Genomic DNA, 21,353 nt, shown 5'->3' with positions numbered 1-21,353 from the left:
ACTCCCACACTTCATGGGTCCCCTAGGGACCCCATGAGGCCAGCCCTTCCCAGTGAAGAAACAGGTCAGTTGAATGCAAGGCTGAGTGGTAATTAGGACAGCCTATGGGCTTGGGCGCCTGGCAGGAAAGTTTCAAGGGGAATATAAAGTCGAGTAGCTGTTGGAGGAAGCGGTTGATAAAGATAAGCAGTGACTGTAGTTTATGATGCTGTATTGCATCTTTGAAAGCTGCTAAGACAGTGAAAATGTTGGTCACTCAGTCGTGTCCGACTCTTTAAGGCCCCATGGACTGTAGCCCACCAGGCTCCTCTGTCCATGGAATTCTCCTGGCAAGAACACTGGAGTGGGTTGCCAGTTCCTTCTCCAGGGGATCTTCCTAATCTAGGGGTTGAACCCCGGTCTCCTGCATTGGCAGGCGAGTCTGTTACCATCTGACCCACCAAGGGAGTAGACAGTAGTAGATCTTAAAAGTTCTCATCGCAAGAAAAAAGCTGTATTACTGAACCATTATGTTGTATCCCTGAATATAATACAATGTTACATGTCAGTTATATCTCAATTTAAAAAAAGAGAGTCATTGAAAGGATTTCTACATGAGGGAAAACCTGTGCCACGGCATGGAAGATGGGGTAAGGGACCCATTAGGTGTAGGAACAGCTATGGTCCAGGGCGGCCTGGGCAAGGACATCATGGTAGGTTTATAGAACGTTTACTCTGTGTGGCATGAGAAAAGTGAATAAGATCCTGGCTTCCTTATTCTCATTTATATTGCATAGGATCTATAAATCTGCAAATATCATCCTGAGAGAAACATCAGATTTATATATGTGATTTTTCAATAATAATGTAAGTAATTTATATTAGCTTTAGACAATTTCCCCTCAAAATGAAACACTATTAATTCTCTGTCTTGCTTTTAAAATGACTACAGTTAGAGATATAAATCTTGAACTTTTTTTCCAAGTATATGTACTTGAAGAAAGGATTAGGTGAACAGGCTGTAAGTTCTTTTCCTTATATGTGAAAATCCCAGTGAATTTAAAGACATTGCCCTAATCATGTCTCAGAGATAGCCTGTGGGTTCTGATACCTTCTCTGGTAACCTGAGACAGGAGGCCAGAATTGGGCAAGATACCCATTCATCTGGACAGGCTAGGGGTTAGGAGGTGATGCGGTCCATTTGGTCCATGGTCAAAGGGTTTGCTGATGCTCCTAAGTCACTTCAATTGTGTCTGACTCTTTGTGACCCCTTGGACTGTAGCCTACCAGGCTCCTCTGTCCATGGGATTCTTCAGGCAAGAATACTGGAGTGGGTTGCCATGCCCTCCTCCAGAGCATCTTCCCGACCCAGGAATCAAACCTACAATCTCTTATATTTCCTGCATCAGCAGGCAAATTCTTTACCCCTAGCACCACCTGGGAAGCCTGGCCATAGTGTAGTAAACCCTTTTAGTTTTCTGGCTGGTCTCTCAGAGTTCTGGCTGCTCCACTGCGTGTTCCAAGGCTGGCCATACTTGGTGAGCGGCATTTGGGTTCTCTGGTGGGTGCTGCTTTTGATTCCTTATGTTGAGATGAAGTTTTGAATCATGTGTCTTGCCTATGACTGCCTTAGGACTTGGAGCATTTCTAGTTTCCATTCCTTTCACCTGTAATCTCCTTATCTCACAGTTTCCCAGCCACTGGTTGTTTCCATTGGTTTGGGGAGGATTCAGGGGGAGGCGGAATGCTCAGTCACTGCATGAACAATTCAGCTTCCAGACAGAGAGGCAGCCTAGAGCAGACAAAGCCATGGAAACCAGTGCTCACACCTGACTCTGAGCATGTGAACATGGATGCATGTGTGTGCGTGTGTATGTGAATGAGTGTGTGCACCTGTGTGCACCAGTGTTCAGTTCAGTTGCTCAGTCGTGTGCGACTCTTTGCAACCCCATGGACTGCAGCATACCAGGCTTCCCTGTCCTTCACTAACTCCCGGAGCTTGGTCAAACTCATGTCCATCGAGTCGGTGATGCCATCCAACCATCCCATCCTCTGTCATCCCCTTCTCCTCCCACCTTCAATCATTCCCAGCATCAGGGTCTTTTCAAATGAGTCAGTTCTTCGCATCAGGTGGCCGAAGTATTGGAGTTTCAGCTAATGTTTACTTTAGGGTATTTGCATCTATGTTAATTAATAAGATTTTCTTGCATTGTCCTTATCAAGATTTATGATTAAGATACCACTGTTCTCATTCAGTATATTAGACAGCTGTTCTTCTTTTCCTGTATACTAGTCAGAGTATGAGATCAGTTCAGTTCAGTCGCTCAGTCATGTTCGACTCTTTGCGACCCCATGAATCGCAGCACGCCAGGGCTCCCTGTCCATCACCAACTCCCGGAGTTCACTTAGACTCACGTCCATCGAGTCAGTGATGCCATCCAGCCATCTCATCCTCTGTCATCCCCTTCTCCTCCTGCCCCCAATCCCTCCCAGCATCAGAGTCTTTTCCAATGAGTCAACTCTTCGCATGAGGTGGCCAAAGTACTGGAGTTTCAGCTTCAGTTTTAGCTTTAGCTTTGGAAGGATTTCATTCCTTCCAAAGAAATCCCAGGGCTGATCTCCTTCAGAATGGACTGGTTGGATCTCCTTGCAGTCCAAGGGACTCTCAAGAGTCTTCTCCAACACCACAGTTCAAAAGCATCAACTCTTCGGCACTCAGCTTTCTTCCCAGTTCAACTCTTAGATCCATACATGACTACTGGAAAAACCATAGCCTTGATTAGATGGACCTTTGTTGGCAAAGAGTATGAAATAGGGATTTTCTATTCCTTAAAAGTACAGCTTGATGGTAACATGATCTGAGACTGATCTTTTTTGTTGTGGAAGAGATTTTGTAAATTACTGTGGGACTTCCTTGGCCCTCCAGTGGTTAAGACTCTTAAGCTTCCAGGGCAAGGGGTGTGGGTTCAGTGCCTGGTCAGGGAACAAAGATCCCACATGTTGTGCACCCAAAATAAAACAATCATTATTATAGTTTCTATTTTTTATACATTATACAATTTCTAATTTTTTGTGTTTAATGAAGGTTCGTACTTCATCTTAATTCTGATATTTAATGTTTTTTGGAATGTTTAATGGTTATTCTTTTCTCATTTAAAATTTTATGTTTGTAGTTGTATTTGGTTTTATTTTTTTAACTAATATTTATTTATTGAAGTGTAACTGACATATAACATTATGTTAGTTTCAGATGTACAATGTAATGACTTGATATTTCTATATATTATGAAATGATCACCCAATTAGTTTGGTTAACACTTGCCACCACACATAATTACAAAATATTTTTCTTGTAATGAGAACTTTTAAGTTTTAGTCTCATAGCAAATTTCAACATAATAAATACTATATGATACTGCTATAGATAATAGTATTATTTATGGTAAACATGTTATACATTACATCCCCATGAGTTATTTATTTCATAACTTTTCAGTTATAAATATGTAATTTTCATTCCCTTTACACACTTGGCCCACATCCCCCACCCCCGGTCTTTGTTCTTGTGGAATGGTATGATGCTTTCCAACTGTGGTGCTGGATAAGACTCTAGACTAGAGTCCCTTGGACTTCAAGGAGATCCAGTCGGTCCATCCTAAGGGAAGTCAGTCCTGGGTGTTCATTGGAGGGACTGCTGAAGCCGAAGCTCCAATACTTTGGCCACCTGATTTGAAGAGTGGACTCATTGGAAAAGATCCTGATGATGGGAAAGATGGAAGGCAGGAGGAGAAGCGGGCAACAGAGAACGAGATGGTTGGATGGCATCACCGACTCAATGGACATGAGGTTGAGCAAGCTCCGGGAGTTGGTGAAGGACAGGGAAGCCTGGTGTGCTGCAGTCCGTGGGGTTGCAAAGAGTCGAACACGACTGAGCGACTGAACAACAATGTATTTTCCAGACACAGGTCCTTTTTGTTGTTGATTAGCTTCCCTGTTGTGATCGGTTTCTGAGTTTATTATGTATTATAATCGTAGGACATTTTTTTCAATGGACATTTTCTATATCACTTTTTTTGGCCCCGTTGCAGAGCGTGGGATCTTAGTTCTCTGACCATAGTGATCCCATGCCCCCAGGAGTGGAAGTGCGGAGTTCTAACCACTGGACCACCAAGGAGTCCCTCTATATGATGTCGATTCTTTGGAATTTATTGTTTCTTGTGGCCTGTTACATCATCATTTTTCAGGAGTGTTCTAAGCACATTTCTCTCCTTCATGCAAAGTCTTATCTAAAGCTACTAGTTTCAGTTTATTCGCTGTGTTATTATATTCTATTGTTTTGCTACTTTATTGTCTGCGTGATCCATCAGTTTCCAAGAGTGTAAGTTAATATCATAATTACAATTTTAGATATATCCACTTGTCTCCTTATTCTGAGACAAGATTGTTAGGTGCATTTATGTACATGATAGATTTATATTCTCAAATTCCTCTTCTATTTGTTAACATGTGATTTCTTTGTCCCTTATGATTTTTCCTTGAATTCTATTTTTTGTCACTTATTAAGAATGCTATGCTAGGTCTCTGCTGGTTCATTCATATCTGATATATAAATATTCTTATCCTTTTGTTTCTGTACTTATATGTCCCTTTTAAAATGTTTTTTTTGTTAACAAGATATTGCTTGCATTTTAGAATCATTTAGGAAATATGTATCTTTTGGGCGGGGACAGTATAACTGACATGTATAAATTGCACTTGATTTTAACTGTATGGTTTGATGAAGTTGTCAAATGTATATACCTATGTAACTACCACTCCAAGCAAAGGATGGAAATTTTGATCTCCCAGATTAAGCCCTCTTACCTTTTTCTAGTCACTTTCCTTATCCTTCTCTGAAGCACAAATACAATTGCTTTTCTCATGTTTGTCAATGCATCTTGGTTTGACCTGTTGTAGGAATTTATAGAAATTAAATTATCCATTATATCGGGAAAGGAACACGTCAAGGCTGTATATTGTCACCCTGCTTATTCAACTTATATGCAAAGTACATCATGAGAAATGCTCAGCTGGATGAAGCACAAGCTGTAATCAACATTGCTGGGGGAAATAACAATAATCTCAGATATGCAGATGACACCACCCTTATGGCAGAAAGCAAAGAAGAACTCAAGAGCCTCTTATGAAAGTGAAAGAGGAGAATGAAAAAGTTGGCTTAAAACTCAGATTCAGAGAACTGAGGCATCAGGTCCCATCACTTCATGGGAAATAGATGGGGAAACAGTGGAAACAATGACAGACTATTTCCGGGGGCTCCAAAATCACTGCAGATGGTGGCCGCTGCCATGAAATTAAAAGACGCTTGCTCCTTGGAAGAAAAGTTGTGACCAACCTAGACAGCATATTAAAAAGCAGAGACATTACCTTGCCAACAATGGTCCCTCTCGTCAAGGCTATGGTTTTAATCATGTGTGGATATGAGAGTTGGACTATAAAGAAAGCTGAGCACCAAAGAATTGATGCTTTTGAACTGTGGTGTTGGAGAAGACTCTTGAGAGTCCCTTGGACTGCAAGGAGATCCAACCAGTCCATCCTAAAGGAAATCAGTCCTGAATATTCATTGGAAGGACTGATGTTGAACCTGAACCTCCAGTTCTTTGGCCACCTGATGTGAAGAACTGACTCACTGGAAAAGACTCTGATGCTGGGAAAGATTGAAGGCAGGAGGAGAAAGGGATGACAGAGGATGAGATGGTTGGATGGCATCACTGACTCAATGGACATCAGTTTGGGTAAACTCTGGGAGATGGTGATGGACAGGGAAGCCTGGTGTGCTGCGGTCCATGGGGTCGCAAAGAGTCAGACGTGACTGAGTGACTGGACTGAATTGATACATTATATACTCATGTCTGGTGTCTTCAGCATAGCATGATATTAAAAATTTCCTTCAGATTGTTGTCAATATCAGCAGCTTATTTCTTTTATTGCCGTCCCTAATTTTGTTGTATGGATACCCCGCACTTTGTTTATCCATCAAGCAGCTGATGGGATTTTTAGTTGTTTTGATTAATTGACTAGTATATATACAGCTGCTGTAAACATTTGTGTCCAATACCTTTCTTGGTGGATGAGGGGACAGAAAGTGTAAATACCTGGGAATGGAATTATTACATCACTGGATAGATACACGAAAATCTGCCAGTGCTTCTCTAAAGCAGTCTTATCATTTTATGTTCCCGTTAGTGATGTCTGAGAGCTCTCGATGCTCCACATTCTCATCTTTTTAGTCACCATTCCGATAGGTAGGTCTCATTCTGGTTTTAATTTTCTGTTTCCTAGATAACTAGTGATGTCTAATTGAACATCCTTACATGTGCTAATTGACCATTTGTATCTTCTTGTGTGAAGGTCCTATTTAACGCTTGTTTATTTTTTATTTTATTTTCTATTTCTTTATTATTAGATTATAGAATAAAAGTATTGTGAATACAAGTCCTTTGTCAGGTGTGTATCTTTCAAATATTTTCTTCCTATTTATGTCTTTTTTCATTTTCTAAATGATTTCTTTGAAGAGCAGAAGTTTTAATTTTGGCAAATGATATCAGGGTTTTTTTTTTTGGCCTAGCCCTTAGTGGGTTTGTGTGCAGAAAGATCTTTGCCATCTTTAGGACAGAAAGGCATTTTCCTATGTTTTCATCTAGCTGCTTGACAGTTTCAGTTTTTATGTTCAGGCCTGTGAACCATCTTGGGTTACTTTTTCTGTCTGCTTTGAGGCACACATTTTATCATTAAAGATTTGCAGTTGTTTCAGCATCATTTGTTTAAAAGATTATACTTTCTCTAGTGGATTATTTTTGTGCCTTTTTTGAAAATGAGTTGGTCATATATGTCCATACATATTTCCCATTTCTTTTTTCTAGTCCCTTGATTTATTCATCTGTTATATCAGTATTTATTTTCTTGATTACTGTATTTTTGTAAAATTTAAAACCAGCTTTTGTCTTTCCATTTTGTTCTTCTTTTTAAAGATTATTTGGTGATACTGCAGTGTGGTTTTGATATACATTTCCCTGAGGATTCATTATGCTGAAAACCTTTTAATGTACCATATAAACTTTGACTCTTAAAAAATTCCGTGAAAAATGCCATTGGAATTTTGATAGGGGTTGCCCTGAATCTATAGAATGCTTTGGGTATATGGATATTTTAACAATATTATTTCTTCCATTCCATGAGCTTGGAATATCTTACCATGTATTTGTATCTTCTTCAGTTTCTTTAATGAATATCTTGTGCTTTTCAGTGTAGGTATCTTTCATCTCCTTGGTAAAGTTTATTTCTAAGTATTTTATTTGTTCTATAAATGACGTTGTTTTCTTAATTTATCTTTCTGGTATTTTGTTGTTACTGTATAGAAAGGCCACTGATTTTATGTATTGATTTTGTATCCTGGAAATTTGCTGAATTTGCTTTTTTAGTTCTAACAGTTTTGTGGTAGAATCCTTAGTTTTTTAATATATAATATTACATCACCTGCAGATGGAGGCATTTTTACTTCTTCCTTTCAAATTTGAATGCCTTTTATTTTTCTTCTTCCTTAATTGTTCTCTCTAGGACTTCCAGTAAAATTTTGAATAGAAATGGTACGAGTGAGCATCCTTGTCTTGTACATAATCTTATAGGAAAAGCTTGAAGCTCTTCACTGTTGACTATAATGTTAGCTTTAGGCTCATTGTATATAGCCTTTATTATACTGCGATATGAGATGCAGGTTTGACCCCTGGGTCAGGAATGTCTCCTATTCTTGCCCAGAGAATCCCATAGACAGAGGAGCCTGGCAGGCTACAGTCCATGGGGTCACAAAGAGTCAGACATGACTGAAGCTATTTAGCACACATAACACATACTGAGATACACTCAGTTTGTTTAAAGTTTTTTTTTTTTTAATCATGAAAGGATATTAAATTTTGTCAGCAGGTTTTTCTGCACCTACTGAGATGATCATATGATTTTTATCCTTCATTTTGTCAGTGTGATGTATGGCATTGTTTTGCAGATATTGAACCACCATTTTAACCTGGAATGAATCCCTCTTGATCATTTTGTATAGAATCTTTCTAATACAGTGTTGAATTTAGTTTGCTAACATATCACTGAAGATCTTTGCATCTGTGTGCATCAGGGTTAATAGTATTAGTTGCTCAGTTATGCCTCACTCTTTGTGACCCCATGGACTGTAGCCCTCCAGGCCCCTCTGTCCATGGAATTCTCTAGGCAAGAATACTGGAGGGGGTTGCCATGTCCTTCTCCAGGAGATCTTCTTGACCCAGAGATTGAACCAGGATTTGCAGGCAGATTCTTCGCCATCTGAGCCTCAGGGAAGTCCGTGCATCAGGCACACTGGCTTTTAATTTTTTTCCGGTAGTGTCCTTGTCTGGTTTGGTGTCAGGGTAATGCTTGCCTTGTGAAGTCAGTTTGGCAGTGTTTCTTCCTCTTCTATTTTTTGGAAAGGTTTGGAAAATGATATTAATTTTTCTTTGTATATTTGGTAGAATTCACAGTGAAATTGTTTGGTCTTGAACTTTAGTTTTGGGGGAAGCTTTGTTTACTGATTGAATCTTCTTCCTAGTAATTGGTCTATTTAGATTTTCTGTATCTTCTTTATTCAGTCTTGGTAGGTTGTCTTTCTAGGAATTTATCCATTTCTTCTAGGTTTTTCAATTTATTCACATATAATTTTACATAGTAGTCTCTTACAACACTTTTATTTGTGTGGTATTGGTTATACTATCTCCCCTATCATGTATTTGAGTCCTTTTTCTTTTTGATGAGTCTAGCTAAAGTGTTGTCTATTTTGCTTAATTTTTTTCAAAAAACCAGCTTTTAGTTTCATTGATCTTTTCTATTGATTTTTTAGTCTCTATTTCATTTATTTCCTCTCTGATCTTTGTTATATCCTTTCTTTTATTAACTTTGGGCTTCATTTGTTCTTTTTTTCTAGTTCCTTGAGGTGTAAAATTATGTTGTTTATTTGAGGTTTTTATGAACTTCCTGCATAAACCTAGTTCTGTTATGTTCCATAAATTTTGGTCTATTGTTTCTATTTTTGTTTGTCTGAAGATTTTTTTGATTCCCCTTTTGATTTTTTCTTTAACTCTTTGTTCAGTAGCATTTTGTCTAATTACAGATTTGTGAATGTTCCATTCTTATAACTGATTTCTAGTTTTATACTGTAGTGCTTGGAAAAGGTGTTTGATATATATCAGCCTTCTTAAACTTATTAGAACTTTCTTTTTAATGTTTAATGACATTTTAGAAATTGAAGTGTAGTTGATTTACAGTGTTGTGTTAATTTCAGGTACATGGTGATTCAGTTAAACATATGTAACCTATATGTATATGTGTGCATATGTATGGGTGTGTTTTCTTTTTTGCTCCTCTGAGGTATCCAATTATGTTAGACTACCTTGTAACATCCTTCAGTTTATTGAGACTCTATAATGATAGTAAATTTGACTATTTCTCTGATTTTTATGCTTTAGTTTGGATGCTTTCTGTTGACCTCACTTCAAGTTTACTGATTCTTTTTTGTAGCCAATATGCTGATTGTTTCAGTCATTAAAATTTCCAATTTCAAATAATGTATTTTTCTGTTTAGGATTTACATGTGTCCAATTTTACAGTTTCTATACCTTTCCTAAAATCCCCTAGCTAATCATTCTTTAGACCAAATTTCTCATATAGATTTTATAACATCTTTACCATAATTTTGTTTGCTAATGCCAACATCAGAGTTGTTTCTATTGCCTGAATTTTCTCTTGTTTATGTGTCCCATTTTCCTATTTTTATATCTAGTGAACTTCTATTGCATGCTGATATTGTGGATAATATGTTGTAGATGCTTTAGATTATCTTTGCTCTGAATATATTTGTGTTGTGTTGTAGCAGCTAGTTGTGCTATGTCGTGATCACATTAAACTTGTGGAGGCTTGGCGTAAGGCTTCATTAATGTAGGCCTGTTTTGGTTTTGACTTTAGTCCTAGCATGAATAGTCTTTTAACACAGTCTTTTCACTATTAAGAAAAGTACAAGAGTACATCTCTCTTTGGTGTCATTCCTTATCTGTGACGTTTGGGTGTGTTAGAATTTTAGTTCTTTTTTATTAAGGATATTTTCTTCAAATTATATATATACATATATATACACACATATACACACATATACACACATATACACACATATATACACACATATACACACATATACACATACACACACATATACATACATATATACACATATATATATACATATATATACATAAAACTGAATCATTTTGCTGTACCCCAGAAACTAACACAATATTGTATATCAACTATACTTGATTTTTTAAAAAGGGATATTTTCTCCAGATTTTTGCCCGAGTAAGAGATACAACAACCTGTTCTAGTTTGCCATTTTGCCATCAATCACATGTAATTTTAAAAAATAAAATATATTCCATTAGATACAAGGTTGTTTCTTTAAAATGTTAAACTTGAGACACTAATAAGGAAATAGCTTCTTAAGGAAGACTGCTACAGAATTGGTAAATATAGCATATTTTTTATAGTTAGCCATTTCTTGTGAAAAAACAAGGGGAAAACAAAACAGACACAGTTTTCATTCAGAATTTATGCTAAGTTCTCTGAACTCCTACTGTATTGCCTTTTGGTTATACATTTCGCCTTGACTGTTTCAGCTCCTGAGTGAAAATCCACTGTTGAGAAATAGTGTTGAGATAGTTTGTAGTGCCATAGTCCCTAGCCTTTTTGGCACCAGGAACTGATTTCATGGAAGACAGTTTTTCCACAGACCAGGGATTAGGGGATGGTTTTGTGATGATTCAAATGCATTACATTTAGTGTGCACTTTGTTTCTATTATTATTATATCACCTCCACCTCAGATTATCAGGCATTAGATCTCAGAGGCTGGGGACCCCAGTATAGAACTAATTTAGGAATAGGCTCATCCCTGGGCCCTTCAATCATAGGAGGAGGATAGATGTGTGACATTCCCAGAGGTCCTAAAAGAGGTAGCTGAAAATGCCGCCTGAAGCTGCCTAGATTTATAGTCTTGAAAACTAGTCCCTGCTTAGGGAGATGGTCACATTTCTGGTTACCCATAAATGAAGGGGATAAGCAAAAAAGATTGTGAATGGGTCAAGAGAAGAAAGCTAAATTGTTGGGTGGAATAATTATTCCATAATCTTTGTGTTTCTGTGGGGGAGAGAAAATGTGAACGCTACACCCGAGGAAGGAAGCATATGGAAGGAACACTTCCTATTTCACTGTGTCTCCTCAGCCTCTGGAGTGTCTGAACTTTCTTGAGAGATGAGTTGGGGAATAGGAAGTGAGCTTGCCCCCAACTTTCTGATCCATCTACCAGTGGTTTTCCAGCTTATGCCAGTGAAGAAGTTTAATCCTGCAGTAGAATGTTAGCCAGTGCTTTTGGCTGCAGATAAAAAGCCACATTCTCCAATCAGGTTGAACAGTAATACACTGATATCTCTGGCCCTGAATGACTGCTTCATTTGCTTTCTTATTTTGTTTGGAACATGAGAGGAGTATTATTTATTGATCCAGTAAAATCCACCATTATATTTTTGAGCCCAGTCAATTTGTATGATGATGAAAATGCTAGCAATATTTCAGAGCACCAAAAGGGTGCAAACAAGCTATTAACACATGCAACATCTTGGATAGATCTAAAGGGCATTATGCTGAGTAGGAAAAAAGGCAATCTCAAGAGATTTCATAATATGTGATTCCATAATGTATAACATTCTTGAAATGACAGAGTTCTAGAGATGAAGTACACATTAGTGGTAACCAAGGACAGGGATGGGATGCAGGGAGTGGCATGAAAGAATTCCTTGGTAAGAGAGGTTCTCCTTTGAAATGGTTGTTACCTGAATCTATATAGGGGATACAATTACATAGAAGTGCATACATGTGTGTGGACACACAGACACAGACGTGAATGCATGTAAAAGTGGTAAAATCTGAATAAAGCCTGTAGTTTTTATAAGAGTATTGAACCAATATCGTTTCCTGGATTAATGTATATTTTTAAAAATTTTATTGGTTTATTGTTTCTTTTTGTCTGTGCTGGATCTTAGTTGCTGCAAGCAGGCTTTCTCTAGATGCAACAAATGGGGGCTACTTTCTATTTGCAGTACGTGGGCTTCTCATTGTGGTGGCTCTTCGTGTTGCAGAGCGTGGGCTCTAGGGCATTTGGGCTTCAGTAGTTACGGCACATGGGCTCAGTAGTTATGGTCCATGGGCTTATTAGTTGCCCCTGGGCATGTGGAATCTTCCTGAACCAGGAATTGAACCCTGGTCCTGCATTGGCAAGTGGATTCTAAACCACTGGATCACCAGGAAATCTGATTTGATGTTGTATTATAATGTAACATGTTACCATTTGGGGGAACCTGGGCTAAAAGTACACAGAACTCTGTAAAATTTTTTTTTAATTTTCTGTGAGTCCATAACTATTTCAAAGTAAACAGTTAAAAAAAAAAAAGTTATGTAAACATTTTCATTTAATCTTAGCAACTTCTACCCTGAAAGATAACAAGTAGCTGCATAGAGCTTATAAAGCTGGGAACGCTATGAGAACTTTTGCAGTAATACATTTTATGCCAGCTAAAGTCATGGTACCAATAATCTTGAAAATCCCCTCCAAATATCCTAGTAAATAATGAAATTTTAAAAGCCATTTATCTCTTCCTGAAAATTGTTTTTTTTTTTTTTTAAGTCAAAAGCAGATTTTTTTCTGCCCTTACTGAATGAGAGTGTTGACTGCCTTGCTGCTTGATTTAAAATCCAAGACTTGTGAAGCTCAAACTCATTTGTTGGATGTGCAAATACATTTCATTTACTAATGTACTCTTGGCTCTAATAAAAATCAAGATGCTTTTAAAAAACAAATTGTTATTTGGGGGGAAAGAAACTTGGGAGCAATGAATGGTTTGGGTAATTATTATTCACTGCACAGGTATTAACCAGTGTTCACACTTTAGCAGTAATATATATTTCAAGTCCCTAAATATTCAAAACATGCACTAATTTTTCTTCATTATTGAAATCTCTCTATGCAAACCTGGTAGTATTTGAAAGCTAATCTCCCTATGTGCTGGAGTAATTACAGCAAAGTAAATAATCTCCAGTGTTCTTATTCCCTATAGAAATGGTTTAATATCTTATCTTCTAAAACTGGTTTTTCAGCTCACTCAAAAAGCATGGGAAAAGTTATTTAGTATTCAGAAAAGGAGTCACTTTAAGAAAGCTCTGGAAACTGTCATCCCTCAAGCAGTTGCTATTGGACCAGAGCACTTTCTCCATCTGAGAATGAGAACGAACCTCTTTATTGCTTTTCCCTAACAGGGGAGTGGATATGTTCCTCTGTAGAGCCCCGGATCAGAACCCTGAGTGGGAAGCCACAGCATGTAAATAAGAAGTGGTCTGTATGGCTTGTTGATCATTCCATAGGTGGCATGCCTCCATCAAGTCATTCTACACTGCAGGCACAGCGTGGTATTAGGGGTCCCCAAGCTTTTCCCTCATAGCTCAGTTGGTAAAGAATCTGCCAGCAATGCAGGAGAACCTGGTTTGATTCCTAGGTTGGGAAGATCCACTGGAGAAGGGATAGGCTACCCACTCTAGCATTCTTGGGCTTTCCCTTGTGGCTCAGCTGGTAAAGAATCTGCCTGTAATGCGGGAGACCTGGGTTCAATCCCTGGGTTGGGAAGATACCCTGGAGAAGGGAAAGGCTACCCAATCCAGTATTCTGGCCTGGAGAATTCCATGGACTATATAGTCCATGGTGTTGCAAAGAGTTGGACATGACTGAGCGACTTTCATTTCACAAGCTTTTCCTTGAGCTGCTTCATGGAGGGCCTGAGTCGCCATGCTGGTTTATTATCCACTGAGCTTTTTTGTTGTTGTTTTTTAATCCTTCAAGCTTTGCTGTGTTGGTCCCAGCGTCCATACAGGTTTCAGAATGAGTCGTTGTACAATTGTTTCTCAAATTGTAAGGCAGTCATGAACTGGAATGAGTTCTTCACTTCTATGTCTGCAGTGTTGGGTATCAGGCCTCAAACTGCCAAAGCAATTCTTGCTTTTTAAAACTGTGAAATTGTTCTTCACAGGCTTCTTCAGTTTCCAGTGGATGGGCTGGAAGCTCTGCATTTTTTTTTCTCCCCCAAAAGGTTAAAACTGTGACGAGAGTTTCTCAGCATATATGACTCATGTTTCTTCTACAGCGGGATCACTGGGAGACATTTTGTTTTGAATAAATACATCTTTAGTGAAGTGTACAAAAGATCTGACATGTGCTGCTGGCAGTTTTCAGCCTGTTGTAATTTTGTGAAAAGTGCAGCAGTGTTGATTGAAATTCTCTATTTTTTGATCTTGGTGTTAAGATGATTTTTGTTTTACTTTTTGCCTCCATAAAAGAGGAGGGGAAAAAAACAACTATTCAATTTTTGTGAGTTTTTGTTTGTATTAAAACTACCATCTTTTAAATCTCCAAAAGATCCTTTTTAGAATATAATTTAATTGTTTACATTTTAGTTCACCATCTGTCTATTCTATCACCATCTATCACCACTGAATTTTACATTTTGTCATTTCTGCCCTGACTTGGCATTCTGCAGCATTTCTTACATTTTTCTGGTACTCTAGGGATGAGAGCTTTTGGAGGCCCATAGTTCCAATTTATATTCTTGATTTTTCCTTCTGCTTTTAGGAGAGTTTCTAGATCAAGATTGGATATGTTCACTAAAAGGTGTTTATATAGGAGTTGCTACTCTTACATATCAGTTGCCAAAAACCAAAAAGAGAGCTTTAATAAATGGCCCGACACAGCATTATTTGTGGTAGCACATCACTAATGGATACAGTGCAGTGAACATTTTTGTGAAAACCAGGGGATCCAGAGGGTTCCCTGGTGAGCCACTCATTTCTGCTGAGTCTTCTCCTCTGCCTCTGACTTTCCTGACTTCTCTCCTGCGTCAGTCTCCGTCTCACTAAGGCGCAGAGTGTCCTTTGAATGTCTTCTCTGCCTCATCATTTTTCTCCCTCTTCCTTCTTTGCCCCAACAAATACAGATGTTCTGTATGGCCCTGTCCCTTTCTTCCTCAGCCCTGGTTCTGGAGTAGCTGAAGGTCTGGCTTCACTGGGTTTCTGGACGTTTCCTGAGAAGGTCAGAAAGCCCCATGGAAAGTCATTGACAATAGCATGTTGGGTTTCCGTCTGAGTGAGGAGGCAGGCTGAGGCTTGGCACCCCACTCCGCGGCATCTGTCCATCCTGTGTGAAGCAGAGCCGTTGTGCAGCCCATCCTTTCAGATGGAACCTGGACATTCTGCTCAGCTCTTGCTTGTCCTGGGAGGCTGGACACTGCCCTTCACCTCTTCAGTCAGTGCAGGAGGTAGCTCAGAAATCTCGTACTTCTCTGATGGGGAATTCCTACTGCTAGGCCTGACTTAGCGGATTAAATCCCCCAGATGTCAGCCCTGGTCTGGTTAAGCCTGAGTCTGCCGTGGCCTTTAGACCCTCGTGCTTGAAATGCTGACTGCCTGCCTTGAGGCTTAGTCCTAAAGTTGGGTCAGTTTCCCAAATCCTGACCCAGCATAGTCCTGATTTCCTTGGCTTTCCCAGAGGACTGATTTCCTGTTTGGGTAGAAGCTGAGACAGGCCGTTTTTTCTTCTCTTATTACGTCCTCTGAGGGCTTCAGCAATGACTTCAATGAGGAAATATTTCCTAAGCCCCATTTCTATGTTTTCCTTTGACCGGTAGACCCCACCTACATGTGTTCTCCTGGACTTTTTTTTTTTCATTCCCAAGATTTTTTTTTTTTAATGTGAACCATTTTTTAAAGTCTTTATTGAATTTGTTAAAGTTTTGTTTCTGTTTTATGTTTTGGTTTTTTGGTCTAGAGGCCTGTGGGATCTCAGCTCCCTAACCAGAGATCAAACCCGCGGCCCCTGCATTGGAAGGCTAAATCGTAACCACTGGACCACCAGGGAAGGTCCCTCCTCTGGACTTTAAACTCTATAGGTTTCTGGAAAGGAACTGACTCATTGCTTCCCTCTTATGCAAGGTCTTCTAGCCTTTGCCATTATTTATGTTACTGGCATCTGGAATACCAGACCACCTGATCTGCCCCTTGAGAAATCTGTATTCAGGTCAGGAAGCAACAGTCAGAACTGGACATGGAACAACAGACTGGTTCCAAATAGGAAAAGGAGTCCGTCAAGGCTGTATATTGTCACCCTGTTTATTTAACTTATATGCAGAGTACATCATGAGAAACGATGGACTGGAAGAAACACAAGCTGGAACCAGGATTGCCAGGAGAAATATCAATAATCTCAGATATGCAGATGACACCACCCTTATGGCAGAAAGTGAAGAGGAACTAAAAAGCCTCTTGATGAAAGTGAAGGTGGAGAGTGAAAAAGTTGGCTTAAAGCTCAACATTCAGAAAACGAAGATCATGGCATCCATCTATTTCCCATCACTTCATGGGAAATAGATGGGGAAACAGTGGAAACAGTGTCAGGCTTTATTTTTGGGGGCTCCAAAATCACTGCAGATGGTGACTGCAGCCATGAAATTAAAAGACGCTTACTCCCTGGAAGGAAAGTTATGACCAACCTAGATAGCATATTCAAAAGCAGAGACATTACTTTGCCAACAAAGGTCCAGCTAGTCAAGGCTATGGTTTTTCCTGTGGTCATGTATGGATGTGAGAGTTGGACTGTGAAGAAGGCTGAGCGCTGAAGAATTGATGCTTTTGAACTGTGGTGTTGGAGAAGACTTTTGAGAGTCCCTTGGATTGCAAGGAGATCCAACTAGTCCATTCTGAAGGAGATCAGCCCTGGGATTTCTTTGGAAGGACTGATGCTAAAGCTGAAACTCCAGTACTTTGGCCACCTCATGGGAAGAGTTGACTCATTGGAAAAGACTCTGATGCTGGGGGGGGGGGTGGATTGGGGGCAGGAGGAGAAGGGGACGACAGAGGATGAGATGGCTGGATGGCATCACTGACTCGATGGACGTGAGTCTGAGTGAACTCCGGGAGTTGGTGATGGACAGGGAGGCCTGGAGTGCTGCGATTCATGAGGTCGCAAAGAGTCGGACACGACTGAGCGACTGATCTGATCTGATCTGACTGTCTCAGCCCCAAATCTGGGAGGCATCTTTATTCTACTTTGGGCCTCACTTGGCACATTCGGTCAGTTGCCAGAATGTCAGTTCTTCCTTGTTTCTCCTCTGTTTTCCTAATCCCCCCTCTCATTCATACCTTCACTAGGTACGTTTACTTACATAATTCCTTCTGAGATTTGTTCCTCTTCATAAAATTTAAGCCTTTAAGAGCCAGGAAAGATGGTCTCTGCTCCAAAATAATCTTCCCTAATGTGCACAGCAGGAATTGTTCTCTCACGTTAGGTTTCTTTAAAACCGTATTTTGTCATTATATACATTCCTGTTGTATTGTTGCAGTTATACTGTAAGTCCTTGAAATAAAGATGCAGGTATACTTACATTTGTGTGGTGTATTGTTATAAATCTAGGGCCTAGAAATTTAAGCCATCCTGAACCCCCCTCAGAACTTCCTGAATTGGCCCCTGAACTCCAAGCGCCACTGCTGTCCTATGTGGATGACCTGTCTGTGTGCGCCACTTGTGCGTCTTGTGCGTCTATGTGCGTCTTGTGCGTCTATATGCGTGTTGTGCGTCTGTGTGCGTCTATGTGCGTCTTGTGCGTCCATGTCAGCCACCTTCTGTGTTTTCTCCACATAGGCGTTCTTGCACAGTGGCTCAGTCGTGTTTGACTCTTTGCAACCCTATGGACTGTAACCCACTAGGCTCCTTTGTCCATGGAGTTTTCCAGTCAAGGATGCTGGAGTGAGTGTCCGTTTCCTCCTCCAGGGGATCTTCCTGACCCAGTGATCCAACCTGCATCTCTGGCGTCTCCTGCATTGGCAGGTGTATTCTTTACCACTGAGCCGCCTGGGGAGCCCTATCTCTACCTATAGTGGCTAAAAATTACTCTTTCTGTAGGAAACACCTTTACAAAAAGCCTAGTTACTTCCCAGATGAGACTGAACAACCGGAAAGCAGACACAGAAGGAACCCGAAGGACAAAAGCAAAGAGGATGGTATGACCACTATGGAAAACAGTTTGGCATTTCCTCCAAAGGTTAGACATAGAGCGACCTTATGACCCTGGAATTCTCTTGGATGTATACCCTGGAGAACTGACAGTATGTTACGTCCATAGTGTTCAGATCAGATTCAGATCAGTCGCTCGGTCGTGTCCGTATGCAAATGTTCATGACAGCATTATTCATGTTAGCTAAACATGTCCATCAACCGACGCATGGATAAGGGAAATATCTTATATCCCGACAATGAAATGTGCTTCAGCTATAAAAAGGAGTGAAGTGCTGATGCATGCTGCAATATGGATGAGCCTAGAAGGCATCTAGGCAAATCCATAAAAACAGAAAGTAGATTAGTGGTTGTGATGGAGAGATGGGGAGTGACTGCTAATGGATATGGGCTTTCCTTTCCGGGATAACGAACATGTTATGAGATTACATGGCGGTAGTAGTTGCACAACTCTGAATACACTAAAAACCACTGAATTATCCACTTTAAAGGGCTTCTCTGGTGACTCAGGTGGTAAAGAATCCACCTGCAATGCGTGACACCTGGGTTGGGAAGATCCTCTGGAGAAGGGCATGGCAACCCACTCCAGTATTCTTGTCTGGAGAATCTGCATCGACAGAGGAGCCTGGTGGGCTGCAGACCATGGGGTTGCGAAGAGTTGGACACAACTGAGCAGCTAAGCACACCACAGCACATCAACTTGAAAAGGGTGAATTTTTATGGTATGTGAATGGCATCTCCACAGAATTGTTAATTTTAAAAAAGCCAAGAAATGATTAGAGAATTTAAAGGTAAACAGGGAAGGAATTTGAATGTTTCATTGAACCAGGGTGGGCCCTCTGACTCTGGGAGGCTGGTGAAAGCACTTTTACAGAGGAGAAATTTAAGGCTCAGACAAGTTAACTAACCCTCGTAGGACCCTGCAGTGAGTAGTCAGGGTGGAGCAAGGCACCTTTCCTCGAAACACGTACTTACTCCACTAATGATGTTTCCTTCTCAGAGGGCCTTAGTGCGCATATCGGGTGTGTCTTGTGAACATGTGGCTCTGTGATGCCTGTCAGCTGAGCCAGCTGAGTGAGTTTGAGGTCAGGACCCCCCAGGATAAAGACCCACCCTGCCACATGTGCCTTCCTGCGCCTGGACTAAGGGGGGCTGTGGACTGTGTTCTGAGTGCCCTGCCTCCTGTTCCTCTGTTCCTCGGGTTTTCCAGCCTCCCAAGAAATAGAGCGCTTGTCCATCCTCTGTGAAGAGAGTGGTTGGGGCTTACACTGAATGGTGGCTCTTCATTTCTTACATGCACCGTGTGGGAGACCAAATGCACCGAACAATTAAGGAGGGGGTTTTACTCCCGTGGTTAAAAGGGAGAGAATGTTCATGAATGAGGACTGTCTCGAAGAGGGAGAGAAATTGGGCTTCTTATACAAGGAAGGCACTGCCTAAGGTGGAAGTGGGTCCTATCTCGGAATCAGAGAAGCGAGGTGGTCCTTGCAGGTGGCTGCGGCGTCAGTCACTTGTTCCAGAACCCCAACAATAACTGAAATAATGGACGCTTCCACTAGGATTATAAAGATGGAAATAACCTTGAAGTGTCTGTCCAGAGAATGTATTGGCCCGTTTTTACCCAATTGAGATGAGACCCACTTACCTACTGGGGATCAGTTTTAAAGAAAACTAAAGACGCTTAAGGAGAGTCAAAGAAAGGGAAGGACTGACTTGTGTGAACCAAGTTCAGTAGGTAAATAAGTGTCCTGGCAAAGTGACCTCCAAGCCACAGCCACTGCTGGCTGGGGAAAAGCGTACACTCAGCAGGAGAGGAACTCAGCGTAGTAAAGTGATGGAATGCTTTTCCATAAAGGCTGATGGAGTTATTTTTGAACATAAGTGTTTAAAAAAAAAAATTCCAGGTTTGAGTTTTTTTAAATTGGAATATAATTGCTTTACAATATTGTGTTAGTTTCTGCTGTTCCATGAACAGAATCAGCCGTATGCGTACATGTATCCCCTCCCTCTTGGGTCTCCCTCCCACCCCTCTAGGTCATTGCAGAGCACTGAGCGGAGCTTCCTGCGCTTTATAGCGTCTTCTTCCCACTAGCTGTTTTCACCCATCGTAGTGTATAGATGTCAGTCCGCATCTCGCAATTCATCCCACCCTCCACTTCCCCGCCCGTCCCACCCCCCCATGTCCACATGCCTGCTCTTTACATCTGCCTGCCTTGGGAATAGGTTCATCTGTACCATTTCTCTAGATTGCACACGTATGTGTTAAACTACCATGAGGTATCACCTCACCCAGGTCAGAATGGCCATCATCAGAATTACCTACAAACAATAAATGCTGTAGAGCGTATGGAGAAAAGGGAACCCTCTTGCACTGTTGGTGGGAATGTAAATTGATACGGCCACCATGGATAACAGTATGGAGGCTCCTGAAAAAGCGAAACATAGAATTACCCTAGACCCAGCAACCCCACTACTGGGCATATGCCCTGCTGCTGCTGCTGCTGCTGCTGCTGCGTCGCTTCAGTCGTGTCCGACTCTGTGCGATCCTATGGACAGCAGCCCACCAGGCTCTGCCGTCCTTGGGATTCTCCAGGCAAGAACACTGGAGTGGGTTGCCATTTCCTTCTCCAATGCATTAAAGTGAAAAGTGAAGTCGCTCAGTCGTGTCCGACTCTTAACGAACACATGGACTGCAGCCTACCAGGCTCCTCCGTCCATGGGATTTTCCAGGCAAGAGTACTGGAGTGGGGTGCCATTGCCTTCTCCAGGCATATGCCCTGAGAATATCATAATTCCAAAGGACACATGTACCCGTGTTCACTGCAGCACTATTTACAATAGCCAGGACATAGAAGCAACTGAAATGTCCAACAACACATCAGTGAATAAAGATTTGAAATTGTTAAGACTGATTTTGTTCCAACCCAGACTAGCAGCTCAATAACAAATTAGCCTTTCTTAGTGTTTTTTTTTTTTTTTTCCCCCCCTGTAAGTCTAATTTCCATGATTTTACCATATGGAAACTATGACTTTTTAAAAGACCTTGCTCCACTAAGCAAGCTTGGTGTATTTTTCAAATGTTTCCTGACATGAACAGCTCTATTTCTCAATTAGCAAAGGGAATAAAGTTGATTATGCATATCCAT

The 21,353-nt window shown here is 40.6% G+C and overlaps 1 protein-coding gene across 14 annotated transcripts in view; it reads left to right on the top strand.

The window, feature by feature from the left end:
* Window positions 1-21,353, top strand: part of ENOX1 (ecto-NOX disulfide-thiol exchanger 1) — a 680,015-nt gene that overhangs the window by 79,875 nt on the left and 578,787 nt on the right. The window contains exon 1 of one of the 14 annotated variants that reach the window (XM_059892202.1): window positions 4,245-4,357. The exons of the other annotated variants lie outside the window; for them this stretch is intronic. The gene's annotated coding sequence lies outside the window, so the exon portion shown is untranslated. Of the gene's footprint in view, window positions 1-4,244; window positions 4,358-21,353 lie in introns of those variants that run through there. 14 annotated transcript variants of the gene reach the window in all.

The sequence above is a fragment of the Bos taurus genome, chromosome 12 (genome assembly GCF_002263795.3).
Source record: "Bos taurus isolate L1 Dominette 01449 registration number 42190680 breed Hereford chromosome 12, ARS-UCD2.0, whole genome shotgun sequence".
In the NCBI taxonomy this organism is placed as follows: domain Eukaryota; kingdom Metazoa; phylum Chordata; class Mammalia; order Artiodactyla; family Bovidae; genus Bos; species Bos taurus.
This window is presented reverse-complemented; position numbering and strand designations above follow the sequence as displayed.